Here is a 14079-nt window from a genome sequence, read left to right on the forward strand (position 1 = left end):
TCTCTCTTCTCATCTATAATTTTCTTTCCTTCTCTTTATGTCTGATTTTTCATTGAATTCATCAAACTCAAATTTATATTTGCTTCTCAAACCTTGGGCTATTATTATGCCTCAATCTTTCAATTCGATTGTTTAAATGTAACCCCAGTCTTGCCCCCCCCCACCTTTGCTATCTTCAAAGTGCATACATTGTGGGGATAAACGTAAATATCTGATATTGATTGCAAACCAGTACTTGCATAGAACGGTTCAGAAGATATGGGGATGAATTTTACTTGAATAGTGTGTCTCACAGCAACAACACCAGAAGTGTACCCTATGCAGGCAACTTTTGTCTGGCTGAGTGGAAGGGGGGCATCTAATTGATAAACAGAGGCAGATGAAGTATTAAATGCACAGCTGATTGAAAGACAGCTGTGGGTGCCAGCATTTCATGGCTGCCAGCCTCCCATGCAGTGATGCCTTGGTGCGAATGGTTGCACCAGAAATAATACTGAAGATTCCTCTGGCTAAACAAGATAAAAATCAATGGATTTCCAGATGTTAAAGTTATTAAGGGATGTGGAGATTAAGGGGGCAAAGAGAGTTCAAATTGAAGGTCAACAATCATCTAGCTGAATGATGGAGCAAGCTCAAGGGGACAAATAGTTTACTCCTGCTCGTGCCTCCTATATTCCTATGTGCTAATCAGAAGCATCACAACTGTGCCTGGGAAACCCACCAGAAAGGGCCATTTTAACCAGATGAGTTACTCTGACAAGATAATCTCTGATGCACACCAAAATCCACAACTACAATCAAATCATGAAACAAAATCATCTGCAAGATCTAAGCCATGCCATCTCTCCGAATACTCACAGGTCAGCAGAAGATCCAAGTTTGAAAAATTAAACAAAATCAAATGGTTTTGCCTCCCCACCCACCCTGTGTGTATTGACAATGAACATTAGTAGCTTAATAGAGTATACTGTATTCTGTATATACACTGGAGCAAACAGAACACTAACATTTACTTCCCATATCCAGGATGCTGAGACCAATCGCTGCACATTCCTCACCCATACCATCAGTTTCACTGAGATCAACTAATTCAGATGTTGATTGGAGACAAACCTATCACCTCCTGGACTTTATGGCTAAGTTATACATTGGCAACATCATTAAAATGGCAGGAATCTTAAACCAGTGTTAAATCATTATTTCTAGCAAATTTGGAAGGTGTGACAGAAGCTGGTATGAATCTAGCCACTGTTACTCTGTCAGTCTCTTTTTGCATTTTTGTTTAGATTAAATTCCCTACAGTGTGGAAACAGGCCCTTCAGCCCAACAAGTCCACACCGACCCTCCGAAGAGCAACCCACCCAGACCCATTCCCCCACATTTACCCCTGACTAATGCACCTAACACTAAGAGATATTTAGCATGGCCAGTTCACCTAAGCTGTACATCTTTGGACTGTGGGAGGAAACCGGAGCACTCGGAGGAAACCCACGCAGACACGGGGAGAATGTGCAAACTCCACACAGACAGTTGCCCGAGGCAGGAATTGAACCCGAGTCCCTGGTGCAGAGAGGCAGCAGTGCTAACCACTGACCCACCATGCTGTCCTTTCATGTAATATTCTGGTACCTTTCTGGATAAGAAGTGCAGACTGAAATAAAACTTAAAGAACATGTTATCCCATATTATTCCTACTTAATAGATAATGCTCTCTGTCTTGTATTATGCATAACAGCATCATAATACAATAATTATGTTTTTTTTCTACAGAAGAATCATACAGTAGCCAGAGGACTACTGCATTACACAGCATGGGGGAAAGATGCTGTCTGACCTGTGTAATTCCAGTTTTCCCATTTTATTATAACACCGGTAAATTACCACACATTATTATGGTACTTGTGGGAAGAAAGATGCTGCCACCTAGAATCTAAGGTGGGCCCATATAATTTTAGGGCCCATGGCCACCCCCTGAAGAAGGGTTATACCTAACATGTTGAATTCTTCACCTCCTGATGCTGCCTGGCTTGCTGTATTCTTCCAGCCTCCTGCTTGTCTGTTTGTCTACCACGAATCTAAAGGCATAATGGGATGTACAATGACAGTGGACCAACCATTATTGAGTCTTAAAGAGAAGAAGCTCTTGTCTTCGAATGTAATTTATTACATTAAAACAATTAGTTACAAGTTACATTAGTTTGGTAGACTTAGACGTAGTTAGCAGAGGAGACCTCTGTATATGGGTTTGCACTCCATGAAATCTTAAGATGTACTGCATCATTCTAATTCAAACTAGTATGACATCAGATTGGGAACAACTTAATGTAGTCTCCAACATTAACTCTGCCACTACCTTTAATTTATTACATATCATCTATCACTTATCTGCAAGTCTGAAAACTAAAGAAAAACTGAAAATCAAAGATCTTCTCAAAAACAGACCCTGGCGAACCTGAAAAGATCTGTCAATGTGCTGAGTACAAGCGCTTTCAAAACAACTTCAATTTCAGGTCTGTTCTGGATGTGTGAACATTTTTTCCAAAGGGCCAGAATGGGCCTGACTAGACCCAAATGAACCTATAGGATAGGTGTATCCTGTTACATCAGAAAACCAAACATATCCTTTCTCCAAAAGACAATTGGTCCAGCGGTTTTCAAATAAAAGATTCCCCACCTGTAGCTCATTACCTTTCCAAAACTCCTACCAATATCTTTTATTCCCATATTTAACGTTTGTACATTAATGTATAAACTCATAGTGACCAGTAACCCCATCCTCTTCCAAGTATCTGACTTCACAAATTCTGGCAGTGTGGGGGTTTCACAAATCTTGCCGACTACATTCTCTCTGGACTTGGAAGATCAGTACACTTTGAGGACTATTGACCTTAATTATGATCTTGATCTTGATGGTCATTAAACTGTCGTTGTCATGATGTTCTTCACTGGGTTTGTCCCAGTTAATCATTGGGTTCGTCCCAGTCAATCATTGGTGAACAATTGTTCCATAATGAGACAGGTTTCTTGTGGTTCTTCCATATGACTCCGTCATGTCTATAGGTAAGATACCATTGCTGCTGGTGCACTGCTTCTTGAATGACCATACTATTCCAGTTCATGTCCTTTATCTATATCCAATGATTTCTTACAACCTCTTCCATTTGGCAGAAGATACAGAAGTCTGAACACATGCACCAGTAGGTTCAGGAACAGCTACTTCCCAACCATTATTAGACTGATGATGAACTCTCTAGCCTCAAATAATGCCGATCTCACCTTGCGCACACCCTGTGCAATGCAACCTGTCTAAGACTTTTTGATCTGTACATCTTTTCTTACTATGATCTGCTTGTACTGCTCATAAACAAAACTTTTCACTGACAATAAATCAATCAACAAATGGTGCAGTTGGGACAAGCATTGTGTACAGTGATATGTATTATAGTGGGGAGCCTGCTCCTCATTGAAGGACTGTTCCTCATTACAAATACTCTTGTAGTCTCACAGATTCAACTTTGGAATAAGACTCCTTGGTATGATAGGGAGTTGCATCTTCAGTTTTCTCCTCAATGGTAATTTTGATACTGACAAGCTACACTGAAGTGGGGTGGGCTGGTAGTTTAACAAAGCTGCATAAGAGTCAACATTCTTCTTAAAAAGGATTTAACACTCTGGACCCTGTTAAATTGAGCTTCCCCATTTGAACGTGGGTATATCAGCAAGGTTGTTAGCACATTCAAATTTAAAAGAGGCTGAAAACTGGCTGAACGATTTCCATTGTCAGATGCAACTACATCAGGAATCCCACATTTTGTGACTATTTCACACAAGACCCTGACAATTGCCTCTGTGGTAATAGTATTTAACCTTTTCATTTCAATCCACTGAGAAAAGTAGTCAATAGCAATGAGGTTAGTCTATCCATCAAACATTAAAAAGAATCTAGTGGGTTTCAGTGGCTCTCATGCTATTCACAAACCTGAGAGGCAGGTTTCCCAGTCAGCTGAATGGTTCTCAGTTTCCTTTGAGATCGCTGCCTACACTGGCCAGGTAATTTCAAACAAAAATAGACTTTGCTGGAAAAGCTCAGAAGGTCTGGCAACATCTGTGAAGTGAAACCAGAGTTAATGTTTCGGGTCAAGTGACCCTTTCTGAGAACTTAGTAATCTCAAGTGTCCCTGGCGTATCTTATTGTGGATATCTTGCTACAGCTACACTTGAATGACCAGCCTTTCGTCAAACACCAGCAAATTGTGAAAAACTGTCGATGTTCACAATAGGTTTTTCATGGCCAACCCATGTGCCTCTAGTCTGACTAACTGATACTGATGAACACATTCTCAGTTCTTCTAATAGAGTCAGAGTGCTACAGCATGGAAATAGACCCTTCAGTCCCACTCGTCCATGCCTACCAGATATTCAAAAGTGGTCTAATCTTAACATTTCTGATCATCATCTCTGCCCCCTGTTTTTTTTAGACATCTGCTTTTGGCTATGACTTGCTTTTTCAATTTATACCTTTTCTATATCCATTTTTTTCTTCATTTAATCAGCCATTTCCACCCCCCTGTTGCATTGTACCTTCATCCTCCTTCCCTCCACACTATCATAAACCTTGCCTTTTGTTTGTTTCCTCCCTTCTTTCCTTTCCTCACCACCAAATGCGTTTAAAACCAGTTATATGTCAAACATTTTCTGGCTCTGATGAAATGTCAGCAACATGAAATACGAGTTGTGTTTCTCATCTCAACAAATGTGGCATGATCCGGTCAATATCTCCAGGAGTCTTTGTTTTTACTTCAGGTTTCCAGTATCTGCAGTAATTTGCTCTTGTATGGTGGTGTTAAACTTTCACTTACTGTAGATGGTACAACTTAATAGTGGAAGTCAACAAAAGGTTCCTATGTCTCTGACCCAAGATGCAAATAGAGGAAGTCATAGATATGATGATCAACTTCAGATCAAGGATGGGAGCATCCATTCTATATGCAAGATGTTGCAAACATATTGACACAGAGCCTCAGAAGGAAATGGCCATCTCCCAAACCAGTCCTTTCATAACCTTAGAAATTACAGGGGCATTTTTTTCATCCATCTGTTTTAGGCAGACTGCTGTTAGAATGAAACAATGCCTTTTGCTTTCAATGAATTCTTCAAAGAAAAAGTAATGAGCTTTATTCTGTTCTCAACAGGAGATACTAAGTATAAGCCATTCAGAATGAAGTGGTTTATTTCTATTTGTTCAACTATTTAGTTTGAATGATAGGAATATTGTATCTAATGTTTCATTAGATAATTTATTTTATTAATGGTATTAAATTTACATGTGTAAAAGGATAAATTTAAGCATTAATAGTTGGATGGTAAATCACAAATTTCTCATTGTTAAATGGTGTAACAATACAGAAAATGTCTTGTTTTGCCTGTTTCAGCACACCGCAGTACTGCCTTCTGTCACCAATAACAAATAATCTTTGATTCAAGATTGATTATGGTTAAAAGTCTAGAAAAACCTACTTTCAAACACTTTCTGATGAACTATTTGACCACATACTCTGGATCAAAGTATTTTTAAAGTATATTTTCCATTCAAAACTGAAGATATCTATTGTTGATGTCAGTTAGAGAGTTTGCAGTAAAAGGCCCAGCTAGATAGCAACATTATCTTTCATCATCTTAAGATTTTTGGGAAGGCACAATCCATCATCTTCATTAACAGTGTAAGACAAAACTTCACAATCTATTGAGCCAAAAGGTACAACTGTAAGGATCAATGCAATGATGAGGCTGGCATCCAGGACAACAGAAATATTTGCAGTCATCCATTCCAAGATGCTGAAGGGAGTTTTGGTTGTCATTCTCTTTCCTGCCCTAAAGCCTACCGATTATTGCAGGATGTTCAGGAAACATTGTTACGGCAGAAACTTCTGGCCGAGGGCAATATGTAACATGGCACCTTTATAATTCATATATTGGCTGGATATCCAAATAGATTTCTTCAGGTTTACTCTGATAGATTCAAGACTTCTCTTGACAGAAGGAGATCAAGATAGCTGTTGAAATGACTCCACAGAGATTGGTATGCTGTCACCAAGTCGCCCTTTATTTACACATACAAAGTATTTGATACTGGTCTGGCTTCCTCAGAACCAGCTCTCAGATGAACAGAACCTTTGACCCTCCTGTTTTCTTTTACACTTGAGTGGCCAGTGACAAGCAGTGCCCTTCACATCAAAACACTCCTGTTATTTTTATTTCTTTTTTCTTTTTTTTTTCTTTCTTCTTTTTTTATTTAACCCCCACACTCCCTCCTGTTTATATCTGGCAGCCAGAGATCCCTGATTGGACCAGGTTAACAGTCCCATTCAGGAAACTCATTGTCTGAGGTACATCTGGCTATGACCTCGTTACAATCACTACATCTATGACTATCTATACAGCAGATTCCTTGGCTTTTGATCATATGTTTTTGCAATCAAGTTACAAACACAGTCTATAAGCCATTAATGCAGGTGTCCAATACTCATGGGATTAGCACATGTAGCAGTTCAGAATAATCTACAGTACAGCTATTAAATAGCAATGAATACTTTCAAACTTAAAAATGTCGATAAGAAGACCATGCTACATACACAATACAGAAATAACGCATTCCACTGTAGTCAACTGCAGGAGATATGACTGGAGAGAGACCTGTGTTTTTCAATGCTATTAAGATATAAGACTATAAGACATAGGAGCAGAAGTTAGGTCATTCAGCCCATCGAGTCTGCTCCGCCATTCAATCATGGCTGATACGTTTCTCATCCCCATTCTTCCGCCTTCTCCCCATAACTCTTGATCCCCTTGACAAACAAGAAGTTATCTATCTCAGTCTTAAATACTCTATGCCTTTTAGTTAATGAAAAGTTAAAGCATAAGCATAATTTCTGTCACCATAAACAGGAGACCTAGGAAGCACAGCCTAAATTCCTAAAGAGCTGGATTGTCCATATGATATTCAATTAATTATCCATAGAATTGATCTCATTTTAGTATTCAAGCCTGGTGGATGTTAAGCCATTAGTTTAAAGTCTTGAGGGAGTTATAAGCTCCTTTAGAATGGAAAGACTTAAATGGCTAAGTGGCCCTTTTGATCCCTACATTTTTGTTGTTTTTTTCCTTCCCAACAGGTAGCTGTGACTAAAGAAAGCAAAGGTTTAATTTCCTTTTATATGATAACCCACAGAGACATACTTGTGTCTATTGGAGTTCTTTTATCTTTCAACTTCCACTGAGAAGCTCCTAAACCTTGTATTCTATGAATATTGTAGTATAGAGTGTTGATTAACATACTGAAGTACACGGAATAAAAGAGATCTGTAAATGCAACCGAATGAATCCACAAGATTATCAAGTTTCAACTGATTTATTCACACATTATCTCCTGAATTCAAAACAATATCTGATTTATCTTCAAATCTGTTCATTTAGAAGCATGTTAATTATGTTGTAAAAATTCAAACAAATGTTTTCTTCAACTTCCAAATACCAATTTTGATACAGACTTGAGATAGGAGTGGGACATTTCATTGGAACATACGCTACTAGATCCTCACCTATTGCTGTTACACATCCCACCATCCCAAACACCATTTCTGTCTTCCAAGGCTGTAGCATTAAGCCCAGCTTCAATCTGAGGTGAAGGAATATCAGTTTAACCCAAAGAAATATCCTTGTGGTGGGAGGGAAGCAGGATTTTATTGCTGGACACTTACCTAATTAAAGGATCTGTTGATTTATGACAAAGTTAATCGGGTCACTTTTAACTTAACTCATCCAACGGGAAAATAAAAGGACCAGTGGCCCAAAGGTAAATGGTATACTGCCATGGAATGAGGTTTCATGACAGCTGTCAGGATACTGACACTGACCCATGTGATTCACTGCCTTTGCTAATATACCAGTTGGACAGTGAGTAGGTGGAAACTCTCGCAACTATGGTATATTTCAAGAGTTGACCTGAAGTACCCATGAAAGTGATATGTGTTGGAGTCAATGGGACCCTACACCACAGGGAAGCTTTATATTTAGACTCTCTGCTAGCTTTTGGTAAGAGTGGGGAATTATAATCAATTTGTTTTTGAATAGAGAGACTCAGTAACAACATTTACACAATAATGAATCATAAACTGCAAGATGTTGAAAGAATCTCCATTCCAACCCCTGAAAGGAGCCTGACACATGACAATGGTCAACTTCCTGTCACTTGGAATGCAATCCTAGCCCTGCTCTGAAGTTGTAGTTATGACTGTCGCCACTGGCAGATTTCAGTGAGAGACCTTACTGAACCACAACAATTTCACACCTTGCTTCTAGCTAACATTCAGGTAAGAGAATGCTCCCTAAACACCCTGGATAGTGTTCGTCTCCTTCTGAAAGTTCATCTTCCTCTCCTCCAACTTCTCTTTCTTCCAGGAGCTTGCCCTGATCTGTGTGTCCTCAATTTATGCTTCAAATTATTGGAGGGGAACATATACGATTGCATCTTTGCCTAAAAAGGTTTTGTGTCAAATCCATAGTCAGCCCAAAATCTTTCAGCCTTACCGAATTCAAAGAATCTTAGAACACATCAAAAAAACTGAACAACAGTCAGTACAAGAAAATCAACAATGAACCTGGAAGTCGCTGGTGGCCCCCTTAATGAGAACTTGTGACAGGTTATAGTGCTATTCCTACAGCTAATTAAGTATTCAGTCCTGCATGATTAAGAGACAGCGTTAGGGGGTGTGTTGAGCTCCAAAATAGTAGCACTGCTGTTAAATCTGCATTAAATAAAATAAATTGTCCACATGCTGCCCATATGGGTATGGATTGTGACCAGAATCAATGAGCCATGTTGTGCCATGAATAAACTTCTTCGTATAATAAGAAACACGTTTGGAAAAAAATTGCTGAGACTTTCATAGTGCTACTACTTTGTGTAGCAGCAAACTGATATTACATAAATCATCAACCAATTTAAAACAAAAGAAAATTGATGTCTCATTCAGGATTTTGTACATACACCATCACACCATAATTAGAAATTCTACACATGATTTAATGCATTGGAACTCTGAATGGATTAGACATATGCCACTCAGGAGTTGAATATAATATTTCTCTGCCCATAACAATAATTAATATTTTTATCCTACTAATGTTCTTACAAAGAGTTTGCCAGTTGAGGAAATGCATTTTAAGAAGAAAATATCACAAAGTTACACAATGGCAAGCAATATGACATCATATTTCTAGGTAATCATTCTCATTTGTAAATCAGTCATTAAATTTAAAATAATTTTATACCCAAGATCCACAGAAGTAACCAAATGCTGTTGTCAATAATTAATCATTGAAGATCTTTCTTCCACAACATACTGCACCCATCAAACTCATGATTTATAGATTTTCCAACAACATAATGCAAGCAAAATAATCAGAGTTACACTACTTAGAGATTATTGGATACATGAGAATGTTTGCAAGAAGTAATAAGGCAGATTCCACAATTGGGCACTTCTCTGAAGCATGACACTTCAGGGACAGCTGATTGGGAAATAGTAAGCCCACAGCCCTGATTTTTCATCCATTAATGTAGCAGATAGAAAATGAAGGCCTGCAGACCTGTGATTTTCTGACTGGGGCTGTCTGCTAGTATTGCTTGTCACCAGCAGCATCTGATTCAGGAATCACCCCTTTTATCAGTTAAAGGGTCAGAGAGAGTCATAAAATGGGAGATTGAAGCTTGAATGGTTTTTGGTTAAGATGAGAATTGAAAAGAATCACTCCCAGAAGCCTATTTGGGGTCAATTATGCAGCTGCATTGCAGTGGCTGTAGCACTGCCGCACATTGATAGCTGGAGCACTGACAGTAGATTGAGCCAACGACACATCACTTCAGGAAGTCAGCTCTTTTAAGTTGTTGACTGCCTGATGCACAAGGAACTCACAGTCAAATAACAAGATGAATGGAGAAAGAAACTCCTAAAATGGTAATCTAATGCATAAAATCAGGGTGCATATTTCATATAGAAAAGAGTTTGTCATATTTTAGCACAACAAGGAGAATAAAGAACAGAATGTCTCTTTTAGAGACCACAACTGTCTTAGTGCAAGAGGTGCTACAGAGAAGTGTGGCTCTGTGGCACTGAAGTCCCTCTGGTGGCTCAGTGGTTAGCACTGCTGCCTCACAGCACCAGGGATCTGAGTTCAAATTCACCCTCAGGCAATTATCTGTGCAGATTTCACACATTCTCCCCATGTCTGTGTGGGTTTCCTTCCACAGTCCAAAGATGTGCAGGTTAAGTATACTGACCTTGCTAAATTGCCCATAGTGTCCAAGGATGTGCTGGTTAGGTGGATTAACCATGGGAAATGCAGGGAAAGGTTGGGTGTGGGTTGGCTTATCTTCAGTGTGGTCTGAATGGCCTGTTTCCACATTATGGAGATTCTATGAATTAAGACAAATTCTGTAATGTTTAATAAGAAGTGGCTGCCTGTATTCTTTGTGCATAGATCATTGAAAAGAAAATGATGAAGGGATTCCTGGAGTCATGAATATAGCCAAGATAAATATCCTTTTACTTTCCTTACAATAAATGCCAAATAACAACCCATCATCCAAGTTAACTAGAAATATTAAATATTATTACCAAACTAAAAGTATGTAATTCAGCAAAGGCAGTTGGCAGCAGAAGATTGAACAGAATATTAAAAAAGTAAAGAATGACAAAAAAATAAAGAGGTGAAAATTAGAGTATGAGGAGAAGCTAGCCAGAAATGTAAAAATAAATTGTAAGAGTTTCTATAAATATTTTAAAAAGAGGTAATAATGTGAGCATCGGTTCTATAAAAAGTGAGACTGGAGAATTGATATTGGAAAATAAGGAAATGACAGTTAAATTTTATAGATATTTTATATCCGTTCCACTATAATGGATACAAGTAGCAGAGATCCTAGAAGCAGAGAAAAATCAGGAAATGGAAAAGAGGGAGAAATGCAACAATATCACAATCACCAGCAAAGTAGCACGGAGTAAATTGTTCTGGTCCTGATGGATTTGTGCATTTGTTTTAATTTTACAACATTTCCTGGTTTCAGTCCAATACATTTAGTTTAGAAGATAACAAAACATTTATTTAAATATTTATTTTAATATATATTCAAAAAGAGTTGTAGATAGAAAGCAGGAAACTAAAGGCTAATTAGCCTAGTCATAGGGAAAAGTTCTTTGAGGAAGTAATACATGCTGTGGATACTGGAGAAATGAAGGATTATTGATTTCCTGAATATGCTTGGTAAGGTGCCACATCAAAGTTTATCATGAGAAATAATAGCTCATATTGACATGGGGAGATGCCTGGCTGACTAACAGAAAGCAGACAGTAGGCATTAATGTTTTTTTTCCAATTTAGCAATATGTTAGGAGTGGTGTGTTGAAAGGATTGGTGAAAGGTCTTCAACTATTTACAATTTTTATTGTTATGACCAAACAACTGGTAAAATTCCCCAATGAATTACTGCTCCAGAGAGAATACCCCAAACCATGAAGCTCCTAGGTATGAAGGGATGAACTGACTTTCCTCCCTTATTTACACATTCCCTCAGCTATTTGCAACAAGGTTAATTTTAAAAGGCTCCCTTCCCTTGAGGATATGTTTCGCCCAGACCTAAATGAATTTATGTTTCGAAAAGAGTCAATTCAATGCTTTCTTGAGTTAAGAAAGTGTGACTTATTAGTTACTAACTGTGATAAGAATTAGTTGCACAAAACATAATCACAGATTAGAAATAGATAAGTCCAAAGAGATAAAAGTTTAAAAAATAAAATGGATCAGTGTCTTAATACATTTTGCGAAGTGGATAGTTGAATATTGAAACTGTTGCACTGGTGGTAATTGATAGTGTTGACCTTGGCATCTGATCAGTTAGTTTTATGATCTTTGGTTTTGCACTTTGGATCAGATATCATTATTATGATTTCTTTTGACTGTGATTAAATTCCAACAGTCAAGAGTGACAGTCCGTTTCTTTTGACTGGCTTCTAGCTGACTGCCAGCACTTAGAGTAAAGGGGCAGGTCTTCACCTGCAATATCGGGGAGACTAGGGGACAGTTCTTTGACTGTGACCTTCACAGCATGCTAACCTTCAAAATCATTAAACTGTTTAAACTCACTACTCCACTCCAGTACAGTTGAAAGCAGGTTTCTGATTTGACCAGCAATCTAAAAAAGTGGATCTATATTTTTATCAGGGGAGGTCAGATGTTACGCTAAGAAGATTGTGAACACTGCGCTGTTCTACCATTGTGTCTTAATATATAGAACAGTGATTCCTCAACTATTTTCCAATGTGACGCCATTTTATTACCTGAAAATTAATGTGACCCCAGAAGCTATCAAAAACAAAATAACAATAAAGTAGCATAGTAACATTCAGCAAATATGTAATGATGTTTATGTTTATGTATCACCAAGCAATATTTCATCACATCAATCAGAAAATCTGGTTTTAAAGTGAAAATGTCATTATTTTATGAACTCACATAAATGTATACACTCACACCCTCACTGCAAGATTAGTTTTCTAAACTTAAAAAGCACTCTGAGCTCACTGCCTGACATGTGCTATTGGTGGAATTGACCAAGTGTGTCTCACAAGAGCCTGCAGACGGAGTCATCTCCCTTCCACATTTACCATTGCTTCTTGGAAGCTCACAATTCCAGATGTGAACTTGGTAACTCCATTGGGGATCACAGACCAGATTTTGAGAAAGCCTAGTATTGGAGCTAGAAAGCATAATGTGAAAACTCACAAGAATGTACACGAGCTCTCTCGTTACACTTGTCCTCCTGGCAGATGCTCCCAGGAGGACCAGTTCCAAAAACGCACATCCCAGATGGCCTCCTTCTTCAAGGACGGCAATTTCCCCCCCCCGACGTGGTCGACGATGCCCTCCACCGCATCTCTTCCACTTCCCGATCCTCCGCCCTTGAACCCCGCCCCTCCAACCGCCACCAGGACAGAACCCCACTGGTCCTCACCTACCACCCCACTAACCTCCATGTACAGCGCATCATCCGCCGCCATTTCTGCCACCTCCAAACGGACCCCACCACCAAGGATATATTTCCCTCCCCTCCCCTATCAGCATTCCGTAAAGACCACTCCCTCCGTGACTCCCTCGTCAGATCCACACCCCCCACCAACCCAACCTCCACTCCCGGCACCTTCCCCTGCAACCGCAGGAGGTGCAAGACTTGCGCCCACACCTCCCCCCTCACCTCCCTCCAAGGCCCCAAAGGAAACTTCCATATCCGCCACAGATTCACCTGTACCTCCACACATATCATCTATTGCATCCTTTGCACCCGATGTGGCCTCCTCTATATTGGGGAGTCAGGCCGCCTACTTGCGGAGCATTTCAGAGAACACCTCTGGGACACCCGGACCAACCAACCCAACCACCCTGTAGCTCAACATTTCAATTCCCCCTCCCACTCCACCAAGGATATGCAGGTCTTTGGACTCCTCCATCGTCAGACCACAGCGAAACGACGGTTGGAGGAAGAACGTCTCATCTTCCGGCTAGGAACCCTCCAACCACAAGGGATGAACTCGGATTTCACCAGTTTCCTCATTTCCCCTCCCCCCAGCCTGTCTCAGTCAAATCCATCAAATTCAGCACCGCCTTCCTAACCTGCAATCTTCTTCCCGACCTCTCCGCCCCCACCCCAGTCTGACCTATCACCCTCACCTTGACCTCTTTCCACCTATCACATTTCCGAAGCCCCTCCCCCAAGTCCCTCCTCCCTATCTTTTATCTTAGCCTGCTGGACCAACTTTCCTCATTCCTGAAGAAGGGCTAATGCCCGAAACGTCGATTCTCCTGTTCCCTAGATGCTGCCTGACCTGCTGCGCTTTTCCAGCAACACATTTCCACGTTAATTAAGGACTCCAGGCTAATATTCTGAAGACATGGTTTGAATGCCACTATGGCAGATGGGGAAATTTGAATTCAATAAACACACTAAAATAAAAGGCTGATCTAACG

The 14079-nt window shown here is 39.7% G+C and overlaps 1 long non-coding RNA gene across 1 annotated transcript in view; it reads right to left on the reverse strand.

Annotated features, from left to right (window-relative positions):
* LOC122558367 (uncharacterized) overlaps nucleotides 1-14079 on the reverse strand; it is a 243906-nt gene that overhangs the window by 97092 nt on the left and 132735 nt on the right. Inside the window, exon 11 of the long non-coding RNA XR_006314113.2 lies at nucleotides 10340-10474. This is a non-coding gene — a long non-coding RNA (uncharacterized LOC122558367). The remainder of the gene's footprint in view (nucleotides 1-10339; nucleotides 10475-14079) is intronic.

This window comes from Chiloscyllium plagiosum, unplaced genomic scaffold (assembly GCF_037043375.1).
Source record: "Chiloscyllium plagiosum isolate Xiang-an unplaced genomic scaffold, Cpla_swu_hap1 HiC_scaffold_17, whole genome shotgun sequence".
In the NCBI taxonomy this organism is placed as follows: domain Eukaryota; kingdom Metazoa; phylum Chordata; class Chondrichthyes; order Orectolobiformes; family Hemiscylliidae; genus Chiloscyllium; species Chiloscyllium plagiosum.